Source organism: Sturnira hondurensis, unplaced genomic scaffold (genome assembly GCF_014824575.4).
Source record: "Sturnira hondurensis isolate 20B ecotype Veracruz unplaced genomic scaffold, ASM1482457v3 Scaffold0010128, whole genome shotgun sequence".
NCBI classification, from domain to species: domain Eukaryota; kingdom Metazoa; phylum Chordata; class Mammalia; order Chiroptera; family Phyllostomidae; genus Sturnira; species Sturnira hondurensis.
In genome coordinates this window covers 23,640,246-23,666,228 of record NW_028082759.1, presented here as the reverse complement: position 1 = coordinate 23,666,228, position 25,983 = coordinate 23,640,246, and the positions used below count along the sequence as shown (strand labels likewise).

Here is a 25,983-nt window from a genome sequence, read left to right as displayed (position 1 = left end):
GTGAAATGAAGATAATAGATCAAGTTAGAACTGTTTCTTGGACCATAGCTTATGCTGTGTCAAAAGGGCAGTGGACACCAGGTAAGCAGTTCATACTTCGCATTTTCACACTGTGTGGGAGTTCGATTTATACTATACTGACTCATATGTGTTTAGATCTTAGGTCACTCTCTCATTGCTCTTAAATAGTTCTGATGGGCATTTTGCCTACAGTCAGATGGCAAAATACACTAAGGTAGGGTTGCCATCCATGAACTCAAGACCTTAGTAATGCCGAGTATAGGGTTGTGTGTGTAAAACATTTCTTTCTTAGCAATACCAGCCTACAATGAGACATTTACCCACCCCTCTTATTGATTAGGGAGACAAAACATGAATAAAACAGAGCTTCAGAGTTTAGGAGAACGTGATTACCATCTCAAATATCCAGCATGATATTTCTTAGCAGTTGTCTGGATAACATGAAGATACTGATTTATTGGTGCTTTGCTTTAAATACCACTTAGGAAGGCAATAGCAGTAAGTTACTTATCTGCACTTACTGTTGACTCTGGTTGGCCATACATTCCTCTGCTGTTGCTGAGTGGCATTATTGGCATACATAAAATTGCAGTATGTAAAACATGCGTGGTTTCCATTTTATTCATCAGATTCTTTAGGGCAAGAACCTTGCCTTAATAACTTTCATATTTCCAGTGCCTAGAATCATGCCTGGCATATAATAAGCACCCCACATAAATTTTGTTGATGAATCTTTGTATCTATACATAATGCTGAGTAATGCTACAGGCCAGTAATTCTTTGGAATGCTGAAAGTTTATTGGTTTTCCAAATAGGACATTAGGGTTTTTGTCAGGCTTTACAGACTTCGTGGTCTTCCAGGTATTTTACTGTAGAAATCTGTAATGATCTTACATCACTCAAGTTATGAATTTGGGGTTTATGCTATTTGACTTTTCAGCCTCCTGTCTTTTCAATTCAATGTAACAAACACTCACCAAACATCTTCTATTTTCAAGATTATTTGAAATTCTACCGCAATGGTAAATTTACTTAGAAATGGGACAGTTACACTGAGGCTGTTATTTCATAATTCAAGCAACTTATAGATGCTTGTATTGATAAATACTCTTTAATCAAAAGTATTTTTTACTGTGGCACATCTCAGAATCGAATTGTATCATTCAAAATTATTTAGTTGCAAGTGATTTTTTTTATTGTGGTAAAATTCACATAATGTAAAAGTCACCATTTTGAAGTGTACAATTCAGTGCCATTTAGGACATTCACAATGTCATGAAACTGTCATGACAGGCCAGCACCAGACATTTTCATTTGCCCCAAAAGGGAGCAGGACGTACTAAGTGGTCACTCCCATCCTCCCTTCCCCACTGCCTCCAGCAACATGAACCTGTCTTTTGTCCCTATAAATTTGCCTGTTCTGAATACTTCCTATCAGTGAAGTCATACCATATGTGGCCTTTTGTGTCTGCCTTCTTTTACTTAGTGTAATGTTTTCTAGATTTATTAGTGTTGTTCCTTAATGAGGGTGATGCATATTCCATAATGTGTATATACTATATTTTGTTTATACATTCGTCTGTTGATGGACATTTGTGTTTTTCCTATCCTTTGTTGAAAACAGTGCTGCTATGAACATTTGTGTGTAAGTATCTGTTTGAGTCCTTGATTTGGATCCTTCTGGGTGTGTACGTGGCAGTGAAATCGCTGGGTTCTGTGGTAATTCTATGTCTGACTTACTGAGGAACTGCCAAAAATCGCCACCATTTTGCATTCCCACCAGCAATGTCTGAGAGTTCCAGTTTCTTCCTATCCTTGTCAACACTTATTTTCTGTTTTTTAAAAAATTATAGCTACCCTACAAATGATTTTAAACTTTATTAAAATTCTCATTTTTCCGTGGAGCATGTTTGTAACTTTACATTGTGTATCTTTTAGGACAGTCCTGAGTTTTGGTCCAAGGCTGCATTGAGAACATTTGCTCTTCGGTCAGAGAATGGGGTGCGCTGTGCCTCTTTCTGGTTAATGCTAACAGTGCTCTCCGACTGCCCAGCACTGTGTTGCGTGGGTGTCTGGAAGTGTCAGGGGTGTTACTGTCAATTGTGATGGACAGTTTTCCCCTTTGTAGGGGACATTTACAGGTTTATGGCTAGAGAAGATATTTTTACCACATCCAAATAACTCTAAGCCATACAAATACAGGATGAGTAGTCATTCTTACTGTTTTGATGTCAGAAAGAGTACATTTGTACGAGCTCCGCTCTTCTGCTAAAAAAAAAGAAAGTGTCTTTCTCTGTTAGAAAATTATTTTAGACTGCAGTATTTTGACAAGTTTGAGTTTTGCTGTCTGTTTTATGACAGCATTTTCTCCTTTGAGAGACAGATTTACATAATAAAGATATATAAAAAATTGTATAAGGCGGCAATATTTAAATGCATTGTTATGTACAGGCTTGACTTCATGACCTGAACTTTTGAACAGGTGTACACAAGAGATGTTTTAGTTCACTTAGGGATGATTTGGGCTACACTATTAATTCCATGTTTTCAATTGTTAGAGGTTGCTTCCAGAATCCAGAGGAGGTCTTTGAGTTAAATACAAAGATTCAGAGATAAATATAGAGAGAAAATGGTCCATTCTTTCTGTTAGTTACAGTCCATCTCAGGATGTGAATTAGGTTCTTAGGTCATGCATTTAAACACACATGGTGCTGGCTGATGTGGTTCAGTGGATTGAGTGCCAGCCTGTGAACCCAAAGGTCTCCCCGGTTTGACTCCCATATGCCTGGGCATATGCCTGGGTTGTGGGCTAGGTCCCCCACTGGGGGCATGTGGAGGCAACTGATTGATGTTTCTCTTTCTCACGTCCATGTTTCCTTCCCTTATCCTCTTTCTAAAAATAAATAAATAAAATCTTTAAACACACACACATGCAACTTATTGATTGATTAGGGATATGGATCAAGTATTAGGCTGCTATTACCTTTCTCAAGCACTTCCTTAAAGAAGTCCATTAGGTAGAAATACAAATGTATGGGGATAATTTTAACACTACCTGATACTATATTATTTGGAAGGAAATATTGGAAGGAAAACATTCATTACTAGTATAAAGCATCTCAAAAAATATCAGACAACCTTTAAAGTGCTAATAACTTACCTAACTGGGGCAGAAACTGTTAGTTAAATGAGAGAATAAAACGCAAAGCCAATATGTATAGGTTTGAGCACATAAACAGAGCATTGTGAGAAGCACTATTATATAATACAATGGCATGCAGAGTAGGCTTTAAAAAGTGTTTTTAGAATTAATTTGGATAAGTAGGAAAGAGAAAATGCTATAAACTAAACTGAACTAAAATATTTAACTGAAAGGATAAGATAATCCAACGGGGAATCTTTATTGTTGCTACCTTCTAAGGAGCTCAATTTTTAGTTCAGTGATGTCTGTTCAGTGCCTTCTGCATGCGAGGCAGAGAGATAAAACAAGGAAATGAAGTGAAAAGTCATAAAAGTGTGTACAGAGGTCAGGAGCAGGCAGGAAAAGAGAAAACAGCACCACATTAACTCTGTCAATGGTGGCACAGTAGAGGAAATTATCAAAGGAAATGACTTACTGAGTTCAGTTTCGAAGGTAAATGCTGGGCTTATCAGGAAGGCAGCACAGGAGGAAACTCTAGGTGGGGGTGGGGGTGGGATAAACGTGGGAATCGCACATTCGTCTAGCTTCCAGATGATTCCCTCGCACCCTGCAGTTTCAAGCTCACTGCTGCCTGGGGTGGGCTTGAAGGAGTGAGCAAGAGCAAATTCAGGGAGACCATCTTGCAGGTGATGTGATTTTCCAGGTGAGAGTGTTTGAGGCAGGGACACTAGGGATAGAAGAATGAAGGGGAGATGATGAACGTGACGGGGACATTTTGGAGGTACAGTCAAATGCAGCTGGTGACCAGACTGAGTGAGGTTTCAAGCCAGGTTTCTGGCTTAATCGGGTCATGTATTATTAGTTATTGTTAATGTTTTAAACAATTATGTTTTTTCTTTAAATATGTGGTTTAAAAATTTTGTGCATCTTTAAATTTGATTTATTGTTACCTTTTGGGGCCAATTCATTATTTTGCTGTTGTTGAGTTTTATGGTAGAAATTAATGGGAAAAAGTATATCAATGTATTGAGCTCTGTTACGGACAACTTGTCAGGAAAAGATTTATTTATTTCGTTGTGTCTCCCAAAATACCTATTTGCCTCTTTGAAGTAAATGAACAAACAGCTTTATTTCTGATGTTTCTGAGAGAACTTCACAATGTAAGGTCTAATTCATCACACCACCAAAGCATTCAGAAGCATGAGCAATGTGCTGGAGAGAAAGTGAGGTTTAGTAGACAGATCTTTGAAGTTAGGCAAAACCCAGCAAAAGTGTCAAGTATGTACACTTGACAGTGACTTGTCTTTGTCACTGACCCTCTTCCTTTCTGGTCCTGTCCTGAAGAAGAGACTCCTTACACACTACTGATGCCTGTTGTTACTAACTCTCATTAGTTAACTAACGTGCTGACAGGTAGGGACCAAAGCGGCAATTCTTTTAGGACTGTGGTGGGCAGGGTAATCTTCCCCACCCCTCTGCTTCTCTGCTTTTCCCAGCCTCCTGCATGGGCAGGATGGTCAGCAGACTGTGGATGGAAAGGATGTACTCCACTCGTGGGCCTACCTGATCTGCATGCTGTGCATTTAAAATGTCCTGCACCATCTTCCGTGCTCTCCTTGTCTCATCCCTGGTCCCCTGAAAGGTCTCTAAACACCTGCATCAGACTTTGCATGAGCAAGACATACTTTTGCTATGTCAGGTCATGGAGACTCTAGCTTGTCCTTTGGCATAGCATTGTCTACTCTGACCAGTACTTAAGGTATTTTTAAATTCCATAGGTGACTATAAAGGGCAATTAAGTCACAAATTAATGAAGCTAATGATGGAATGACAGGCATCAGGGTGAGACTCTATCAGATATGGAATAAAAGGGGACTCTTGATACAGCCTTAAGTCACATCATGAAGACTAACCTCTTTGAGCCCTAAGGTTATTGTATTGACATCAGAACTTGTCTCTTACTAGTTTGGTCCTGCTCCCCTCATGTTCTTCGTTTTTTGGATTTGCAAACCAGGGGGTGATTAATACCCATGTAATGAAATGACTGTGGGCATTAAGAGAGATGCTGTATGTAAAGTGTCCAGATAGGCACCCAGAGAGCATCAGAGGTTCGATCCCGTAATTAACTTTGTACATTTCTGATGTGATGCCCAGATTAGTGTCATTGACTTTAATAACATCTAATAGTTTTAAAATTCTTGTTTAAAAATTGAACTTTCTATCTGCAGTGTCACAGGGCCCTGACTGCCCTGCCCAAGTTGATGTATGAATAAGTGCCCAATAAATGGTAGCTATTGTTACTTTCCTGTTGATCTTTGAAAGGGGTTGAGGGTGATGTTGTCATTGTGATGACTGCTTATTCTTCAGGCTCAGAATGGCTGAATCACCATGGCCTTGGCCGTTTGCTGGGCAATGGTGTGCAACTGATTGGACTGATGCCAGTCAAACTGATTTGTTCTAAAGGCCAGAAAAACTGGACTGAGCATAATAACTACATGCTCCAATTGTGCTTATCCTTGAATTGTTCCTTTCTGTAAACAATAGCTGGAAGAGCATTGAATGGGAGTCTGGTGGTAGTTTTCTGAAGACCTGCATCCAGACCTCCGAAGTCCCTAGCTTTGCTATTCGGTGACCGTGAAACTAGACTTAACTTTCCCAGTTTCGTTTCCTCACCTTTGAAATGAGAGCTTTGACTAGAGGCTCTTTAAGGACCCTTTCTCTAATCTATTATAACTCAAAACTATTCAAGTTCCTCATGGCTCGGTCTCTGTGTGAGAACGAATTCTAAGAAACTGTGTGGTACCCAAGAAGTAAATAGAGTTCTTAAAATATTATTTTAGTTTCTCGATAAACTGCCAAATTGTTTTTTTTTTCTGGAGGGTATACTTTAAAAAAAGAAAAAATACCTTTATTGAGATACATCTCACACACCAGACAGTGCACTCCTTAAAGCCTACCATTCAGTAGATTTTAGTATGGGGTATTCATTCCTTTATTTTTTTTTTGTATTTATTTTTAGGGAGAGGGGAAGAGAGGGAGACAGAGGGAGAGACATCAGTCGGTTGCTTTTCGCACACCCCCAACTGGGGACCTGACCCACAACCCAGGCACGTGCTCTGACCAGGAATTGAGCCAGTGACCTTTTGGGTTGCAGGATGCCGCCCAATCCACTGGGCCACACCAGTCAGGCCTGGGGCATGTATTCTTAATACATAAGAAGCATCTTAAAATTGCCATACTTTCCTGTCATCCTCTGCCCCTTCCACATGGACATCAGGTGCCTCCCCAAAGCTCTGAATCTCCGACTGACACCCCTCAATCCCGAAAACCCCCTTGGCGTCCATCTGACGTGAACTCCTTCCTTCTCTTGCCACCTCTCAGCTCTTTAATACGTAATCAACTAGGACTTGTCCATTTTTTCTGTTTGCTTTCTATCTGCTCATTATTCAGCTTCTGAGCCAAAAAGGAGAGTCTAAGAGCAACCTGGACAGGTGAAAAAAATTCATTTTGCTACAAAAGGGGCATGGGTTCTGGAGGGAGCACTGTGAAGTCTCCCACTTAACCGTCACTCCTGGGTCCCTGTGGGCACACTGAGGCTCCCTTCCCGCTTGCCTGTCTCTGCCATCGTCACCCATACCTGGGAGTGCACTGCCGTTTCTGAGGGAGGGCTAGGGTGTCAGGGGACGAACTGTCGAGTCACTTTCTCACAGACTGACGCAGGTTCCACTGTCCCATTTATGTTGTCAAATTGTACCGCTGTATTCCCACTGTTTTTCCCTTCTACCTGAGGGGAGTACACCTCTCGATAGCATCTCTGGGGCGGTGCGGGTGTGTCTGCCGAGACAGCCCCGCCCTGGCCTCCTGCAGGTGGCTCTTGCCTGATAAGGCCACACTGGGCCTCTCGCTCCCCAGGAAGCCATCTCCACGCAGTGTGAAAATTTCACTGTGACCCAGTTTGTTCCGTGTGTTGTTTTCCTGACTTTCATACCGATGGAAATCATTAAAAAGTAAGCATTTATTAAGCACCTGCTGTGTTTAAACTGTGCCCTAAGTATTCTGTGTAATGCCTGGTCCCTGGCCTGATGTAGTATTAAAATGGAGAAGTATATATAAAAACATTGAACATTATTGTATTAGACCTAATAGGAAGCTTATCTTTTAGGACCAACTATAATTCTTTTTTTAAATGGAAATTATATTTGTAATAGGTTAATATTGGATAAATAATAAATAATGCATTATTTGTCAATTTTTTGTAATCTATAGAAGTATGAAGGAGAAAATATAAAAGATGAATAATTTCTTTTCCTAAAAACTGTTAGAGTTTTAGGACTTCCAGCCAAGATGGAAGTGCAGGTAGATACACTTTGCTTCCTCGCACGAACAAAAGAAGTACAACAACAAATTCAAAAATAAAAAACAACCAGAACTGCCAGAGAATCTAACTGTATAGAAGTTAGATAACAAGGAATTAAAGACAAAATATTCATTCGGACTGGTAGGAGGAACGGAGACGGCCCGGGGAGAGAACGTGTAGCGAGGCTGTAGCTAGAGCACTGGGGTGGGCACGGTGGTGACTGGAGGGCTGGGAGGGTGAGGCAGCAGCGGGCAGACAGGGCATCCCGCATTTGTATGCCAGTTCACTGGGAGTAACAACTGGGGAGTGAGATGGACAGCACAACCCGGGGTCTAGCACAATGCAGGAAAAAATACTCAAAACCTTATAGCAAGAAGGGGCTGGAAAGTCATGAAAGGCAAGGACCGACAGCCAAGATGACTCTATCAAGCAAAGCTATCATTTAGAATGGAAGGGCAGATAAAGTGCTTCCCAGATAAGGTCAAGTTAAAGGAGTTGACCATCACTAAGTCCTTATTATATAAAATGTTAAAGGGACATATCTGAGAAAAAGAAGATCAAAACTATGAACAATAAAATGACAAGAAATTCACAACTATCAACAGGTGAACCTAGAAAAAACAAAAACCAAGTAAACAACTAGAACAGTAACAGAATCACAGAAATGGAGATTACATGAAGGGTTATCAGTGGGGAGGGGGAGGATGAAGAATGGCGGGAAAATTACAGAGAATAAGAAGCATAAATGGTAGGTACAAAATAGACAGGAGGAGGTTAAGAATAATATGGGAAATGGAGGAGCCAAAGAACTTCTATGCACGACCCATGGACATGAACTAAGGAGGTGGGGAATGCTGGTGGGTGGGGGTGTACAGGGAGGAGGGGAATTAAGGGGGGTAATTAAAATGGGACAACTGTAATAGTATAGTCAATAAAATATAATTAAAACAAAAAAGGAAATCATTAGCTTTGATGAACATCCTGCCTGTCATTTTGCTGCACATATACACACATATTATCATACATAATTTTATGTAAATGGATTTATAATATACTCACTAATTGTAAACTGTTTTTTTTTCACTCAGAAGTATGTCAGGAATTGGTTTCTTTATCAGTAAGTGTAGATGGACATCATTATATTTAATTACAGCAGGATATTCAATTGTATCACTCTACTTTATGTAACTAATCCACTATTAATGGAAATTTAAATTGTTTTCAGTTCTTTAAAATACTATAAACCATCACTGCATATTACCATAATCCCCTGGAGGTAGAATTGCCCAGTCAAAGGATACATGCATTTAAACTTTTGGTGCATAATGCCACACTTCCCTCAAAACCCATGCTCCTGGGTCCGTTGCTGTCATCCCCTTGGCCCGCTCTGCAGGCCCCGCGGGTGGAACAAGCTTATGGCCTCCGTGGGTTTTGGCCAGCACCATTCCCTGGCTATAGATCTCTCCACGGTTAGGGAAGCCGGAGTCACTGGACGCGCCAGGGAGCTTGTGTGACCCCTAAACAATAAATGATGGCAATTAGTAGAAAAATGCCCCAGTCTGTTTGCCCCGTGGTGTGACTATTCAGATGTGTGTTCTCCCCAGTCCTCGGAAGAGTTCAGTCCATCGCCCGTAGTGCTGTCCTGCTCCGAAACTCACTGACTCGCTCTTCTCCCTTGCTGTGTGACTTCTCCACTTCTTTCCTTGGCTTTCTGGGACTTGCACTGAAATCCTGGTGCCAGGTCTACCTTTGGGAGAACCCAAAAGAAGACATCCTTTATATTACATATGAAAAGTGTGGTATGCAGAATAATGGTCCCCCAAAGATGTCCTCATCTTAACCCCTGGAACCTGTGAAATGTTACCTTACATGGCAAAAGGGACTTTGCAGATTTAATCACAGATTAGGAACCTTAAATGGGAAGATTATTGGAGTGACCCCAGTGAATCATAAGGGTCCTTCCAAGTGCAAGGGGGAGGCAGAAGAGAAGCATCAGAGGAAATGTGAAGAGTGATCAGAGAGGCAGTGTTCCTGGCTCTGCAGATGGAGGGAGAGGCCACCAGCCGAGAACTATGGGCGGCCTCTGGAAGCTGGAACAGGCAAAGGAATGGATTCTCCTCCGGAACCTCTGGAAAGGAAGTGACCCTGCTCACACCTTGATTGCAGCCCTGTAAGACCTAGGCTGGAGCTCTAACCTACCCAAGTGTAAGATAATAAATTTGTAGCATGTTTCTGGTGATCTGTTACAGCAGCAATGAAAAACCAATACAAAAAGTTCAGTACTACAAGGGAACGGGTGCCAGAAGCATCATATGGTAGCTCTCCCTTCCAAGCGAGGGGCACGAACAGTGAGGCCCGCAGAGGGAGGAGGCATGCCATGTGTCCCCTCCCCTTGAGTGCAGTCAGAGTTTGCCTGTAGGCGAGTTTACGGTAGATGACTCAATGGCCACTAAGTATAGGCCTGTGGCCAGAAATGCTCCCCACAAGCTGAGGGTTTGTGTTAATTTACTTGAAATTTCTGTCAGACTTTAAAAACATTAAGTGTGTAGAAAAATTATCTGGGAGAATGAAAAGCTGAAAAGAAGACTGTGTGGGGAATTTGTTAAAAATGCAGATTCTTGGATCTCATTTGCCAGGAGTTCTGATTGAGGGGTCTGAAATAGGGCCCAGGAATTTGCGTGTAAAACCAGGTTATTCTGACACATGCTGCTTTGGGGACTCTCCTACTGGAAACCCCTGTTTCCTGGTGGCTGGATTTGGGGTCTGTATGGTCTCTATTCTGTCAGGCAGGTTGTATAGGCAAGATCAGAAAACAAGGGAATCACTAGAAATTATCTACTGTTGTATCATGGGCAAAAATCTTAGCTAGCTTCTGCTTGGGGGGACTATGTCACAATAGTAATTAGAGTCAACTGAAGCCTGCCTTGAGTAGCTAGATGTGGCCTGCGTCACCAGAGAGAGAGTATTTGGGCCCCGGCACCCCCGAGGATTGTTTGATCTTACGGTCGGTTTGCCTGCAGTAGCATTTCCTCATTTGGCTAATGGGCATATCATTTCCAGATGACCTTGGAGAGCTGGGCTGTTCAGCACTTACTGATTGGAAGAAGTGCATTCAGACATTTGAAACATCCTAAGGATTACAGATGTGCCGGAGGGTGTCTTGGATCTTCTCCAGTGAGGGCTGTGGAGGTCACCTAGAAAGAATGCTTGCATTTGCCACATGCCTTTTTGAAGGAGGGTCTGTGCTTTCCTAGCTTCATGCAGCTCTCTCTGAAATGTCAGAAGATAAGAAATGCCTCTCAGCACGAAGGCTTCCAGACACATATGTGACAAGAAATTTGGCATCGGCTTTACAAGTGTCAGATGTCTAGGATAAAGCAATATGGGTATAGTATTTCTAGTGCTATTTTGGTGCCTTGTGCATGAGCCTGCAGCATTAGAAAAACTGCTTTTCAGCTTTGGTGATAGCCTTCCTGGCATTCGGTATGCATGTCTGAAAGTGGAGTTGCGTCACGCACTAGTGATGGGCCACAGCAAGGCCCCTGCAGTCAGGGTGCTGGGCTTCAAGGGAGGGCCCTTGAGGGACCAGGCATCCTGTGGTGGCTTGGGCAGTGCCACCAGAGAGCCTCTGATCAGATGGTGACTTCTAAGCATTAATCAGCTCTTGTGACACCCGTGCCAAGTGGGTAAACATGCTTATCCTCACTTTTTCAGGCAGGCAGCTAAAGCATGGGGAGTTCAACAAACAAGGTCACATGCTCAGTCAGTTCACATGTTTTATTGTTCGGTGATGTCAAGTAAATGCTTTCAGAATGAATTTTTACTTTATATGATCCAGGGAGTATGTCTCTTGGGGAGAGAGCCTTTTGGTGGTTTGACTGGCTAGAACTTGAAGTTCCCAGTCTGGCTGCCTATTGGTTAGGAGCAGATGCCTGGGGCACTTGACTTAACAATGCCACAGGCAGTGCAGAAAAACTGTGTAAGAGAAAACAAAGTACAGTGATGTGGTGAGGTTGTTACAGCAATAATGTCTGCATAGGAATATTGTCTATGAATCTGAGTGATAATACACTCCTCTCACCCAAGGTATTTGATGCTGACTGGCTTGTCTTTTAATTTCATTTCTACTTATTACCTTATTTTAAAAAGTCCAATGATAAGCTGTGGCCACCATAGTTTAAGAAGATTGAAAGGAACCTAAAGGTGGAGAGTGCCCTGAATGATTCAAAAATGGAAAAAGAAGACCTGTGAGGAAAGGTGAAAGCATTGCTTTCAAGTTACAGAAAGAAAGGTAGCGGGAAAGTATATGGCCTGTGAATGCATCATAAAGTATTATTTTGTAGAAGGCAATTTGATTCTCTGTTGATGACAACACTTGAAAATGTGGGGTTTTGCCAGAGCATGGAAGGTTTAAAGAATCATAAGGAAGAATTTTCTGGTATTAAGTGTATGAAAAGGCAGGCCAGGCTACCCAGAAAGGGATGCCCTTTTCTCTTCTCTTCTCTTCTTTTCTTTTCTAAGATTATTTAGTTTTAGAGAGAGGGGAAGGGAGGGAGAAAGAGAGGGAGAGAAACATCAATGTGTGGTTGCCTCCCACACACCCCTTACCGGGGACCTGGCCTGCAACCCAGGCATGTGCCCTGACGGGAATCAATCTGGCGACCCTTCAGTTTGTAGGCTCAAGCTCAGTCCACTGAGCTATACCAGCCAGAGCAAGGATACCCTTTTCCAAAGGTCTCGTATAAGTAGTCTAAGTTGTCAAGGCAAGGCTAATGGGCAGGGTTAATGGCCTCACGTGATGCACCCCCACCACCAATACCCTACGTGGATAGAAGGATTTTTGTCTTTCAAATCTTTAAGTTGAAATAATTTTAGACTTAGAGTTGCAAAACTCTTACAGTCACCCCTTGGTACCCACAAAGGATTGGTTCTAGGGCCACCTGCAGACACTAAAATCCACAGATGCTCAGGTCCCCTGTGTGCGAATGGTCTAGTATCCACACAGAACCTATTCACACCCTCCTGTGTAGTTTAAACCATTTCTATATTACTTACAGTACCTAACAATAATGTAAATGGTATGTAAGTAGTTATTATAATATGTTGGGCAAAATGACAAGAAAAAAGTACGAACATGTTCACTACAGACACAATCGTCATAGGCCTAACTACATAGTATACATCAGCAACAATGTAAGTTTTCCCCCCCAAATATTTTCCATTCATGTTCGGTTGAATCCTCAGATGTGGAACCTGAGGAAACAGAGGGTGACTGCACGTAGAGTTCCCATGTATCTTTCACCCAGCTTTTCCTAATGTTCACATTTCCCACAACCATGGGACGATGATCAACACTAAGAAATTACCATCACTGCACAACAGGGTGCAGACTTTTGAGGGAAGGCGGTCTAGGGAGGGGCAATGAGAAATCCGCAAATCCTTCAATGGACAGATCACTTTTATGTGTTTGATGTGTTGGAATTCCACATGAGACTTTGTTTAAACAAATGATCCTGTTGCAAGACATTTTAAAACCATAGATCTAGGAAGCGGGTAGTTAAGCTGACCTCTACTCAAGATTTTGTACTTCACTCATCAAATAGAAGGTAAATGTATTTGGTAGGAGCCATTTATTAATAAAACTCTTATTTTGGGGTGCATATACTTTTTTACTGTTTCTCTTCAGGCTTGTCCTGACCCTGGTAAGGTCTTTATTCTTGTTTTATCCCCAGCACCGAAACAATTTCTGGCCCCTTGATAGTCCGTGCTTAATTAACATTTGTTCATTGAATCAAATTGGCGTGCTCACCCTTTTCTCATTTTTCACACTCTTCACATTTATTCACATATCAGCTCAGACCTTCCATGACCACACTAATTAAAATAGCATTCCTTCTCCTTCTCTTTGCACCCTGTACTGTTTTTTCTTTCAACTCAGAGTACTTTTCATTACCTGACAGATGACTTGTGCGTTAACGCATTTGTTACCGGTGGACAGCCTGTCGCTCGCTGACAGCTGCGTGAGGGCGGAGGCTGCCTTGTTTCTGTTGAGCTCCTGTGCCAGACCAGTCTCTGGCACCTGGGCCTTTACATGACACTGTTTAAAGGGTGAGTGAGTGAATGCAGACGTGGTCACTGTGCTTTCAAGGTACAGTCAACGTCAGCAAACCTCACGGCAGCATCTTTGAATTTACAGTTTGCATATATGAAAACCAACAGTTTGACTGTTTTTTAAAATAGATCATTATATTTATAAATGTCCTTGTGTCCTTCACTGATGCTGGGAAACGATTTCTTATTTTAATTTCACATAATGATCCTGTAGCTGCTAATCCCAGAGGCATAATTCTGAAAGAAAAAGGATAACTTCTCTGAAATTCTGAGCACTGAGAAGGATGATGACTGTTCAGACCAGTTGTATTGTCATTGTTAATGAGTGTCATGCAGAGGAGAAAGACTCACACAGCCCTGTTGGCATCATGGCAATCCCACCACCACCAGGTTAACAGGTGAATTAAAGTTGTCCAAAACGTTACACGTGTGGGCATCCCATCATATGACAACTGGGCCATTTCTTAGGGCCCACTATCCACAGAGAAGAATTCAAATGTTTTGATTGTCTGTCTATATGAATGTGAACAAAGCACCTAATGTATATCTGCTATTTAAAAAATCTTGTTGTGCGTATGCACAAAGACAATAGCAAAACGAATCCCCAACGTGAGTCAGCCGGGCCAAGTTTTGTAGAGGGCAGTTTAGAGCCGCTCAGTCTAGAACTCCATGCAATCATCACCGCGTTTGCAGTTTAAGGGACAGAGACCGCCTGTTCCATGCTGAGCAGGGTAGGCGGAAGAATGCCCCGCTGGGTGTGCCCCAACCTATGGAACCTGTGAATATGTTAGATTACATGGCGAAGGGGAATTTAATTTCACTTGAAATTAGTATTGCTAACTAGCTGACCTTGCAAAGGGAAGATTACCCTGGATTATCTGAGGGCCCAAGGTAACCACAGTGTTTGTAAAAGTGAAAGAGGGAGGCAGAAGAAAGTGTCAGACAGAGAACACTGGTGTGAGAAAGACCAACCACTGCTGGCTTTGGACCTGGAAGAGGCCATGAGCCAAAGATGCAGGCAGCCTCAAGAAGCTGGAAAAGGAAGGAAAGTGGCCGCTACGGAAGCCTCCGGAAAGGAATGCAGCCTCGGTTTGTCTAGTGATACCCATTTCCAACTTCCCGTGTCCAGAACTGTTAAGATAATAAATTACAACACATTGTTTTAAGCCACCAACTTTGTTGCAATTTGTTACAGCCGCAATAGGAAACTGAGATGCCAAGTCTCGTTCATACCCCTATGAGACTCTCTACAATCCGATCCCACCCAACCTACCCAACTTTCTCTCTCTCTCTATTTATCCAGCTTCTGCTGTTCTGCTCCAGTGAAACTGGTTTCCTCCTTCCACATGCCCTATACTCATTTCCACTCCCTAGCTCTTTGCCCTTCTGTGGGTTTCTGTGATCAGGAAAGAATTTCTCCCTCTTGCTGGAATGAACCTGTGTGGACATGGTCTCTTCTTCCCTTGAACTACTATCAACATTGATTGCCCTGACTCTTCTGATGCTCAGATGTTAAAAGATTTCAACCAAAATGAATTGAATTTCTGCCATGCACCAGCACTGATAGCATGAAAATGAGGAAGATTAAAAGGTTTACTTTTACGGACACACATTGACCAGTTGCAGAGATATACACAGAAGCAGTTACAAAACAATGTGCCACCTGCTCTGCCTGGAGTATGTTGAGAGTTTTGACAGTGTAGAGGGAAAGGAATGACTGACCGCTGCACAGAGCACGTCCGGGAAGGGCAGGTGCGGAGTAGGTAAACTCGGGCGAGGGCTAAGTGGGCCGACTCACCACTGAGGAGGCAGCGAACACACTCAAGGCCTCTGCTTCATTTATGGCGTAGGAATATTCCGCAAGTCTCAGAAAAGCTTTGAGACTTTTTGCTTTGCCTTTGGAAATAATAGTTGGCAAGATACAACTAAATTACAGAATATAGATGGTAAGAGAGACAGAGGTGGAGTCCCGGCTGGCACTGATGTAGCCTGGCCAACCCAGCAGCCCCTGAGTCACGGGGTGCACAGGCAGATCAAGAGCAAGTGACGTGATGTTAACATTTACGTGTTGATTGCAGTGAAGTGCACTGCTTGTTTAACAACCCTCCAATAGACTAAAAAATACTGAATTAAAGTAACGGAACACCCAAAACATTTCTTAGTCATGATACTACAAAAGTATGTTTCTCATGCCTTTATTTTTTTCATGCCTTTAGCTAATAGTTTTATGTCAATGATTCTGAAATCTATCTACCTGTCTGTCTCTAGTCATTAGTTCTCACCTTTACTCTAGTTCCTGATTAAAAACCTCTTACAGGACATTTCTAATGAGAACTGGTGTCATCATGTCAGTGTTTACATGTCCAAAACCAAATTACTGTTATCCAAGAACCCCAGAAATCTCTCCCCAAACCTCGGTTTCTGTTATTAATATCAACATGATTGGTCCCCAAGATACTCCATACTTAGAATATATTAGAGCAGAAAAAAGTCTGGAGTAGTTGTCAGGACTTGGGGATCTAGTTTAGATTCTGCCATTCACATAATTTTGGTTAATTCACACAAGCTTCAGAATCTGTTTATTCATGTTGAGAGCCTGGACTGGAAGATAGGTGAGTCATTTATTTGACAAATATGTTTTTTTCTTAATTTTCACCTGAAGATATGTTTATTGAAAAGAGAGAGAGAGAGAGAGAAAGTGTCAGTAGATTTCTGCCTTGTCTGGGAATTGAACTCGCAACCTTTTGGTGTATGGGATGACACTCCAACCAACTGAGCCACCCAGCCAGGGCACAAACATGCCTTCAGCATCTGTGATGTGTCAGTCAGTCATTAACAGAGCCTGGTCCGGGGCTGTGATGTCCACCGAGCTCTCAGCGTCTCCTGTATCCGTCTATCACTAAGCCCCATTGATCCTGTCTTCCCAGTGTCTCTGATTGGGCCCTCCCTTCGGTCTCCTGCTGCCATCACTCTTGTCACGAAGGGCTCTCATTTCCTCCTGCTGGGGTGCCTGCTGGAGCCTCCTCCCTGGCTCTCTGCGGCCCCCACACTAAGCCAGGCTGCACAGTTCGCTCTTGCCGGGCATGCGCCTCCTCAAGGACCTCATGCTTTCTGTTGCCTCTTATCCCTGACAGCCCCGTTTTGTAGACTGTTGTCAAGGGTCTTCTGTAGTCTGTCCTTCCTTCACGTCTCATTTTATTTCTGTTTTCCAACGTGAAACTCGTTTTTTGTCACATCAGTCTTCTCGTGCTTCCCCAAACACCGCTCTCATGTCCGTCTCCACGCTGGCTGCACCCCTGGGGCTCGCGCGCTTCCCTGACCTCACTGTGACCACCCCATCCCACGGGGCTCAGTGAGACCACGCAACTTCCCTGGAGCCCCATCCGCACTCCCTTGTTTATCTGCCGTGGCCGCCACTGTGGTTTTTTTTTTTTTCTTGTTTAGGATATTTGGCTACGGAGCATTATGGCATCCTCGTTTGCTAAATGTGCAGGTCTCACAGCTTCAGTGCGTTTGGGAGCGCTTTAAGCACAGGTGCTGCATCAGACATTTCTTCTCATCCCAGCCCAGGCCCAGAAACATGAGAGTCAAGATGAAGACTGTGAATTCCTAAGTCTGGCTGCCTGAGTTCTTAACATGGCTTCGTCTTTTCCCAGCTGTGTGACCGTAGGATATTCACCTACCCTCTCTGAGCTTCCATTTTCTTATTTGTAAAATTAGTGCATCAACATCATTTGCCTCCATTACTTACTAGTTAGTATGAGTAGAGGGTTTAGAACAGTTCTTGATACATAGTGAGTGCTCAAGAAGTGTGAGCTACCATTATTTCATTGGGTTGTCGTTAGAATTAAATGATATAATTGATGTAAAACCCTCAGCATACTACCTGGTCTAGAGTAAGTATTTAGTAGATATTAGCTTTATTATTATTATTATTCTGTTTAACAGGTGAAAAGATTTGGTGGAAAAGAAAATAGTCATAGTTATTGTTGCATATTTAAAACTTAGGAGGTAGCATTATAATGACCTCTGTTTTTTAAAGATGGAGAAACTGAGGTTTAAAGTGGTTAACTAACTTGATGAGGTCAGACACCTAGGAAGCGATGAGCGGATTAAACACCCAGGAAGCCTGACTGCAGAATCTGTGCCATTCAAACCCTTATTCTTGCTCTCCTGCTCCCCCGAGGCGGCGTGAGGGGAGTTTGGACCTGGTAGTGAAGACAAACATGGAGTTTGGGTTCACACGGCCCTAGTTCCCATCCTGGCTTTACCGCTCACCCGAGCAGGATATTCAACCCTCCAGAGGTTGTGTTTCCTTATCTGTAGGAGGGGGATAATAATACCTCCTTCGTAGGATTGCGGTGGGAAGCAAGAGGTAACGTAAGTAAAGCTCCCAGTGCAAGGCCTGGCCTTTGTAGGTGTTCAATACATTTTCTGTTTCTTCTGCTTTCTCTCCCTCTTGAAAATTTGAGCTAAAGGTTCTACTTTAAGTGTGTCTGATTAGTCTGTGATGTGAATTGAAATGCAATGTTGAGGCCAGAGAAGCAACCCGTAAGAGTCAATATTGCATCAACCTGACTTTGTGGTATAAATAACCAAACATGACTGGTATTCATGACATGTGAACACCTGGCAGGACTTGCTCATGACCACTGTCAAAGCAGTATTTCTGAGTAGATGGAGTTCCTTCTGCAGGTTGTGGCAGGTTCCGTTGGGGAAAGTCTTTTGCCAAGCAGGTGGGGGTGAGTGAGGAATTTGAGATTGCAAATACAGTGAGAGTTGAGCATCTGGTTGAGTCTGCGAGGAGCAGAGAATGCCTGGACTTTGAGCAAGCATTCTGTCAGCCTTCTGAAGGTCATACCCCTTTTTGATGGGCATGCCTCTAGAATTTTCCTGGGATTGTTTTATTTTTGTCTTTGGACTGAGTTGGTGATGACTCAATCTGTGGTTGAAAATAGCACGGATAATTGGGTTAGAGGCGACATTAGTGTCCCAAGATGTTAATAAGGCCAGCTACCAGGAATTCACAGATAGGAAGCCCCTTTCCAGACTTGATCCCTCAGTAGGCACAGGTTATGTGATACGTTTCAGCAGCGAGTAAGAGAAAACATCAGCCTCTTGCATATGTTGTGACCTTCAAGTAAGCGGTACACAGGCTACACTTTCCTTTTCTTCCTTTTAAAATTTTAATCGAGACGTGTCACCTTACGCAGAGTGGACGATCTCTGCGGCTTCGCGGCTCCCTCTGAGGACAGCTGCTGACCAGTGCAGTGGCCAGGCAGTCAGCCCCTCCAGCGTCTAACTTCTTTTGCAGAAGGAAATTCAGGTTAGAGTTACTCGAATACCTGTTTCTTCACAAAGTCTGTGAGGTTCCATCTCTCTGTCCATCCAGCCACCCAACCATGTAAGCTCCTCCATTTGTTGAACTACTATATTTCAAAAACTGAGAATTTTGCTCAGGCTACAAAAGATGAACAAAACAAGGTCTGCCCACTAATTAAGGTGCTCACCGACTGATAGGGGAGACAGATGGGAAAACAAATGGTTTAGAAAATAATAACGGGGCAACATGCAAGGCCAGGGGAGCTCCAAGGAACGTGTTGTCTCTATTTGCTGTTTCCTGAATCCTAAGTTGGCAAATGCCGAGGTATCCTTGTAGTGGTAACAGTTTTGGAGAGGAAAAAGAGGAGCCACATCTACTGTGAATGTACTCGTTTATGGTAGGACACATTCTGCCTTCAGCAATGAGATGGGCCGAAACCCTCGTTCCTTGCTTTTAAGACAATACAGACACGGGAAGGCGGGATTCCAAAGAAATTTCTCACAGCGGTGTTCCAGTGCGGTTTTCTGTGGAAAGGCACAGGCAGATTCAGGGAAGGTCTTGTCCCCTGAAGTAGCAACGAGGCACTTCCAGATGGGCAAGGACTCAGCAGGCAGCACAGAGGAAGGAGGTCATTGAGCACAGAGCGGAGAGTAGGTGGAGCCTTGAGGGTTGGGCCTGAATTCTCCGCCTTCGTCCCTAGGGAGAGTCCCGGAGGCTGAAAGAAGCCCCTCAGACCTTGTCCAACACCCTTCCCTCTGTCCTCCAAACACGAGGCCCCAACGCCAGTCCAGGAAGTCAGTGTCTCAGAAAGAAGTACTGGATTTAGAGTCTTCCCCTGCAGAGAGACTTGGGAAAGCTATGGGTTCCAAGTCTTTTAGATGAACCCACCCCCAGGCTCCTGCTGGGAGGTCATCAGAGCCTGAGGGTCATAGACAGTAACTTTGAAAATACACATCCTTGTTGCCTTCAAAGTAAATAAAACTTCAAAGGCGATAATCCAGCAGCAGCATGGAGGGCTGTGTCCTTCTGAACTGTGGACAGAAGCTGAAGCAGGCAGGCATCAGGCAGCCTTCTGGACTGTAGATTAAGCCTGCTGAGTGTGTAGTTGATTTGAATGTAATTAGGACACCAGTGAAAAGGTCTCGAGTCTTGTGAGGCATGAGAGGCACCATGACTTGGTGCAGAAAACAGAGGCTTTGGATCACCACTGGCTGTTCTTTTATGTAGACAAATTAACGTTGGGTAAATAACTTCCATGAGCCTATAAAAACTGTGAGAACAGGCTATCGTGAATATTAAATTATGAGATATGAACCGGAATAATGCCTAGGAAAAATAAGGATTTACTTTCAGGGTGTCCCTGCCTGATATAGCAGCCAGTCGGTAAATAATTCTGCAGTGGTTCGTCCTCCAGGATGACAAGAGTGAACCTTTATTGAGTCTTTATTATGGGCCAGGTTTTACGTGTGTTATCCCATTCACCCCTTACAATAAGCCTTTTGGGACAATAGTATCATCCCTATTTTATGGACAGATAAGGCAACTGAGGCCCCGACAGGTTCAGTGATTTACCCAAGTTCACAGAGTCAGTAAGTATTAGAGTGGCGATGCCCTGCTAGGTGGTCTGACTCTGGAGCACGTGTGTCTAGCAACAATGTCATGACATGTGTGGGCTTGTCGGACACGACGACATCCGGAACTGTGGCATCCCCTCCTGCACACTCTAGGACCACTGTAGGCTGAGGTCATGTCAGCACTGAAGGGAACCATTGTGGCATCCAATAGGTCTACAGGTTCGTGACCGTGAGACCCAGAATTCTAGGTAATGAATTAGGGTTTCCACAGACTGGTAAGGGGCTGTATTGTGTGACTTTAAGTGTAGTGTGAAGGGTGGACAGAGTGAAGGTCATAGAAGGACTGTCCACAGTCACACAAGTGGACATGTAGCTAGAAAGTCTGGGGAAGGGTGGTGGTGTTCAGTCCTTCACTATTCAAACCCGGTGAGTGGAAGGAGAGATACTGCTGTCAGAGACGTCTCACCTGAACCCGCAGGCTGACGAGATTTAGGTTACACCATCGTTAACTGTGTGAAGGCTCTCACCTCAGTGCCCCGACTGGTGAGAATGGTGGGTCTGGTAACTCAAGGAGGCGGGTTCACTCTTTGCACTCTGAAGTTGTCACACTGGCCTCAAAGTAGTTGCTCTGATTGAGAAAATTTTCCTATGATATTGTAAGTCCTGGACTTTAGGTTGAGACGTAGACTCAGTGTGTTTCCTTTTCCCGAGCTACAGGTTATCATAGTTGTGTTTAATGGTGGAAGAGAGATACCTGATCGGGCAGATATAAGACATGTCCGCAGGCTCTCTGCCCTGCTGATTATTGGATAGTAGGATATGCAGGCAGTGGGAGCCCCACTCCTGTCCTCAGGATAGTTTAATTTTGATTAAAGAGAAAACCAAAACACCACTAGTTGTTTTAAGGGTTAAGATCACAGCTAGCAAAATGGAGTTAATTGAAACATTTTATGAGGAAACTCATGAAGTTTTACTGGCAAAATTATTTCAATGTTTACAGGTCTAAACACTTGACATTTGGTCTAAACACTTGAGTGGTTGTGAACAGAGAATGATGATTGATAACTATTTCTCCAAAGAGGTTGAAATGTTTAGGAGAGTTAAAACAGGGTCTTTTTAAATTTTAACACATTTACTAATATAGACTAGATGAAAGGACAAATAATATGTGATACAAGTAGTCATTAAAACCCACCATGATAATGAAGAGCAAATGGTATTGGGTTCCCTCTGTGTCATCTAAGAGAAGTCAAATGATGTCTTTGAACTCAAAACATTTTTTCCAAAAAATTATTGAAAGCTTATTATTTTCCATGCATTTGTTAAGAGATTTACATATATCAACTCATTCTGTTCTTGCTATATATAACCCTATGAGGTAGATGCTATTGTAATCTGCATTTAATCCTGAGGACATGCAAGCTCAGAGAGGTAAACAAACTTGCTCGAGTTTGCACAGCCACTACTGACAAACCTAGAGTTCAGACCTATGAGTTTGTAACTGCAAAGCTAATCCCTTTCTCCACTCCTCCCATCTGTTTCATGGGGATGGTGGTTGGGAGTAATGCAGGATTTTTGCATGCAGCACACCTGAGATAGGGTTCCAAAGTTATCATTACTAGCGAGGACGTTATGTGACTTACTTGGAGGTACCTAAAGCTGCTTCTCTGGTCAGCAGTAGCTCCCTCACACACATCCACAAGTATAGGCATTAAATCCGATGCCTTGAGCTCAGCCAGATGTGGTGAGCGGAGGGGACTCAGCTCCAGAGGTGGAATCCAGTGACGGGCGATGGCGGTGCAGTCAGAGACTGTTAGCCAGCCACCTCCCTCTTGGTGCTGTGGTCTTTTTGGCCAGGATGGATTAAACCTTTGGCCAGAGGTACTTCTCAGACCCTGGTATTTCTTAATTCAGTGAAGTATTTCCTGAGCTTCAGAGTTAGCGGCGTAATCAACATGTCCCAAGATCACTTCCCTCCTTCAGAGGCTACAGACTGGGTTGCTTACCTTCGGATTCTGTGGCTTAAGTACTGCAGCAAATTGTTCCTTGAATTTTTTTTTTCATCCTGTGCTTCTCTCTCTTGGCCTTCTGATTGTTCCATTGTACCCTCTAGTCTACTCCCTTGTCCTCTGGCTTCTTGGGGCCCTCTTCCCTAGTAACCTCTGAGAAACAGTGCTGAGTGGTCTTGTCAGTGCCATCTTGCCACCCAGTGCCCTGCCCTGAGCTTCTCGAGTGGAGGAGGCGTGCTGCAAATGCTAAGTGCACCGAGCTGGTGTTGGACGAGGCTTCCAATCTGCACACTTGAAACCAACCATCCCTGGGCCCCTGTGGTTCACGCTGGTATTCGGGGCCGGATACAAACCAGACCTTCGTGTTCTTCAGCAAGTGTCAGCATTCACGAAAGTTGAATATGAGTGAGCAACTCGTATTTTTATACTTTCATTTAAATAATATAATTTATTACCATAAATTTACATGTTACTCTACTGCAGATCGAGTTGTACCAGGCCGAGTTCCAAGCACAAAGTGTGTCCCTTCTGAATATTATCCTTTTCACAGAGAGTCTTAGGAGGGACATAGACTGTATTTTACCTTTAAGAAGTCATTTATTTTCAGAACATGCAGGTTTTCAACCACTGTGACTATTTGTCCAGTCTTCCCCAGATCCCACAGAGCAGGCAATGTCCAGCTGGACGGGGGAGCGCAGCTCGTGTATTTATTCACTGCATGCTGTTGAATCACCTCTCTGTTCCCAGCCCCGCTGAGTGTTAGATGTGTGGGGGGAGTGGGAACGGACCGGGTCAATGCTTTGACTGCAGTCACTTGACTCCACACCAAAGAGCCCAGGGGTCCTGGAGCAGAACCACTAAGCAGTCGGCACGGGGAAAATCTCTTCTCACAAAGTGGCTGATTCGACACCACAAAGAGAGGTTTATGACCGAAGGAAACCGGGCTCCGCCGACACCCCTGGCTGCTTTAGGGCTGCCTGCCTCACGGAGCCCGCTCAGCGGCACACACTCCTACCCGTTAGAACCCGAGGTTCTTTTAGGTGCCACCACCCAGAGGACCACAAGAGGGTGCTTTCCTCCTTTCGGGTTATGACTTTTTGAAATGCAGCTCCTCGTACTTTGTAGATCCACGTTTCTGGGCCCTAAGAAATTCACTGTATCCAGCTGTGGGCCAGCAGACTTGATTCTAGGGGAGAGAAAGGCATAGATTTTTCCGTGTATGTTCATTTATCTAATGTCTGTTTCCTCTCTTGAGCTATAAGCTCTGAGGACCAGGTCTTGTCTCTCGCTCATCCCTCTTTCCTGTGACTTGCTTAAGGTCTGGCATGTACAAAGCCCATAATAAATATTTGTGATTTTAAAGAACTGACCTTCCCTTGAAGTCCTAACTCCCAGGCTTTCAACTTTTCTGCTCATTAGAGTCACTGAGACCTCCAGTCCTGGGATTCCCAGTCAGTTTCTGGGGCAGGTCTGGGAATGTGACTCTGAAGAGCTCTTGTGTTGTTCGGAGCTGAGGCCTGCGGTCCAGCTGTCCCAGCACTGAACACAGCTATTCTATCTTGTGCTCCTCTGGCCTTTTGGGCCTGTGGGTTCTCAGCTGCTTGGGCAACAAGAACCTGCCACCAAGATCCCTTCAGCGTGACCAAGCCCCTGTCCCATCCTCCTCCTCTTCTTCCTCCCATGAGCATCTCTTCTGCCATCCCATCCTATCGGGGAAGGAAATGTTCCCAGAGATGCCTTAGCCTGCTGGTCCTGGGAGGACACCTGGGAAGATACCTGCAGCATCACAGATCCTGGTTACCACCCACAGGGGTTAGCCTCTTCTGCGGGCCGGGACATTGTTGACAGGTCACACTTCAGTCACACTAAAGTGCCGCAGTAATCACTGATCCTGGAGTGGAGACTGTTCCAAAGTTGAGGAGGGCCTTTCTCTCACAGCAGAGGCTTCTAGTACAACTGCCTCCTGAGAGAATCTGTTTTCCATGTTTTTGAGAAGGAAATGTGTATGCATATCTTGATGAATTTGGAGGAGAATAACTTTTGATAAAGAGGAGTCCTTTTGTTATGTGGTTTGGCATTGCTGGGGTAGATGACACAGCACAAAGAGCGGGGGCCTTGGGTCAGAGGCCCCCGCACAAAACCCCCGCCTGCGTGTGCACCTCATTCACTGGTCGTGTCTGTGGACAAACGAGTTAACCCCTTTGAGTCTTAGTGTCCTCATCTCCAAGGCTGGAGAATAATACTCCACATGGTTGTGAAATAACTGTGCTCTGCACAGACCTGCTGTAATTAGTTGTAAGTTGTCAGCTCATAATCAATGTCTACATAAGAAATAGTGTTTGAAACATATTTGAGATTCTATTTAAGGATGTTGTAGAGGAAGTTGTTTTGTCTACCATGCAGCATTTCTCCTCGTTGCAGAAATTCTTATTTGCTCTTAATACCAGGAACAGTGTCTCTTCTCTTCACTGTGCCTTAATCTTATGCACTTGGTGATTTGTATAATTGATGAGTTTCCCTTCTTTGAACTAATTGCTAGAAAGTCTAAAGTCAAGCGTGTGGCCCATCAGTGTCCGCTTGTACCCGTCGTGATGACATGCAGCGTTGGCCTTCTACACAGTCCATTTACACACTTGCCGTTGTTTCTTAAACTTGCTCTCACGTGTCATTGGTGCTGTTGTGTTTTAAACAGTCCTCTGAGCTGGTTTCTAGCACTTCTGAACAAAACAGAATAAGAAAATTGATTACTAAATAAAGTAACAGGCAGGTTTAATTTAAGGCAGTTTTCACAGTGCCTGGCCAAAAGTAGATACGTAACAGAAAAGTTTTATATCTTCCTAGCAAACAAGTCTGATCTTCCTTTGTGGGTCTAAGTCAGGCCCTCGTGGCTTATACTAGGACACAGGTAGTAAAGTGCTTTGCCCTGCAGACGAGTCCCCACCGGAAAGGTGTCCTGTGTTGGATAAGAGTGTGTAACTGCAAAACAAGCTGAGGGCCCCGATGGTCCAGTCTTGGCATGAATTCCCTAGTAATAAGCTCAGCCTGGACCAAAAATAATTTCAAAGTGATTTCGATCTTTACTTGACTCTCTGAAAGCACATTATAGGACAACCTGTCCTTATCTGTCAGCAACGTATCATAAAGTCTTGCTGCTTTTCCTCTTCGGGTCTCCTTCTCTCCTAACCCCCAGACGTATCTATTGGCAAGTACACACACTCCCTTCTGCGCCCGGCCTCCCGGCTCCTTATCAGGTAGGCCGACTGAGCTCCGCCGGTCAGAGTCTCCCTGTTTCCGCACACCTCTGGGCTTCTTCCCCGTACTCCTTCTCTGATTCTGTGTCATGAAAGATTTATGAAGTAGGCTGACAAAGACAGTTCTTTGCTTGTGGGTGGGTTAGGGAAGTCTCACATGTTAATAAATCTTCTCTGTCACCCGGGAAATAAAGG

At 43.8% G+C, this 25,983-nt stretch overlaps 1 long non-coding RNA gene across 1 annotated transcript; it reads left to right on the top strand.

The window, feature by feature from the left end:
- LOC118995273 (uncharacterized) lies at window positions 1–24,368 on the top strand. Its single transcript, XR_005068241.1, has 3 exons — window positions 1–81; window positions 8,288–8,293; window positions 24,256–24,368. It is a non-coding gene; the product is annotated as an uncharacterized LOC118995273 (long non-coding RNA).
- The last annotated feature ends 1,615 nt before the right edge of the window (window positions 24,369–25,983 follow it).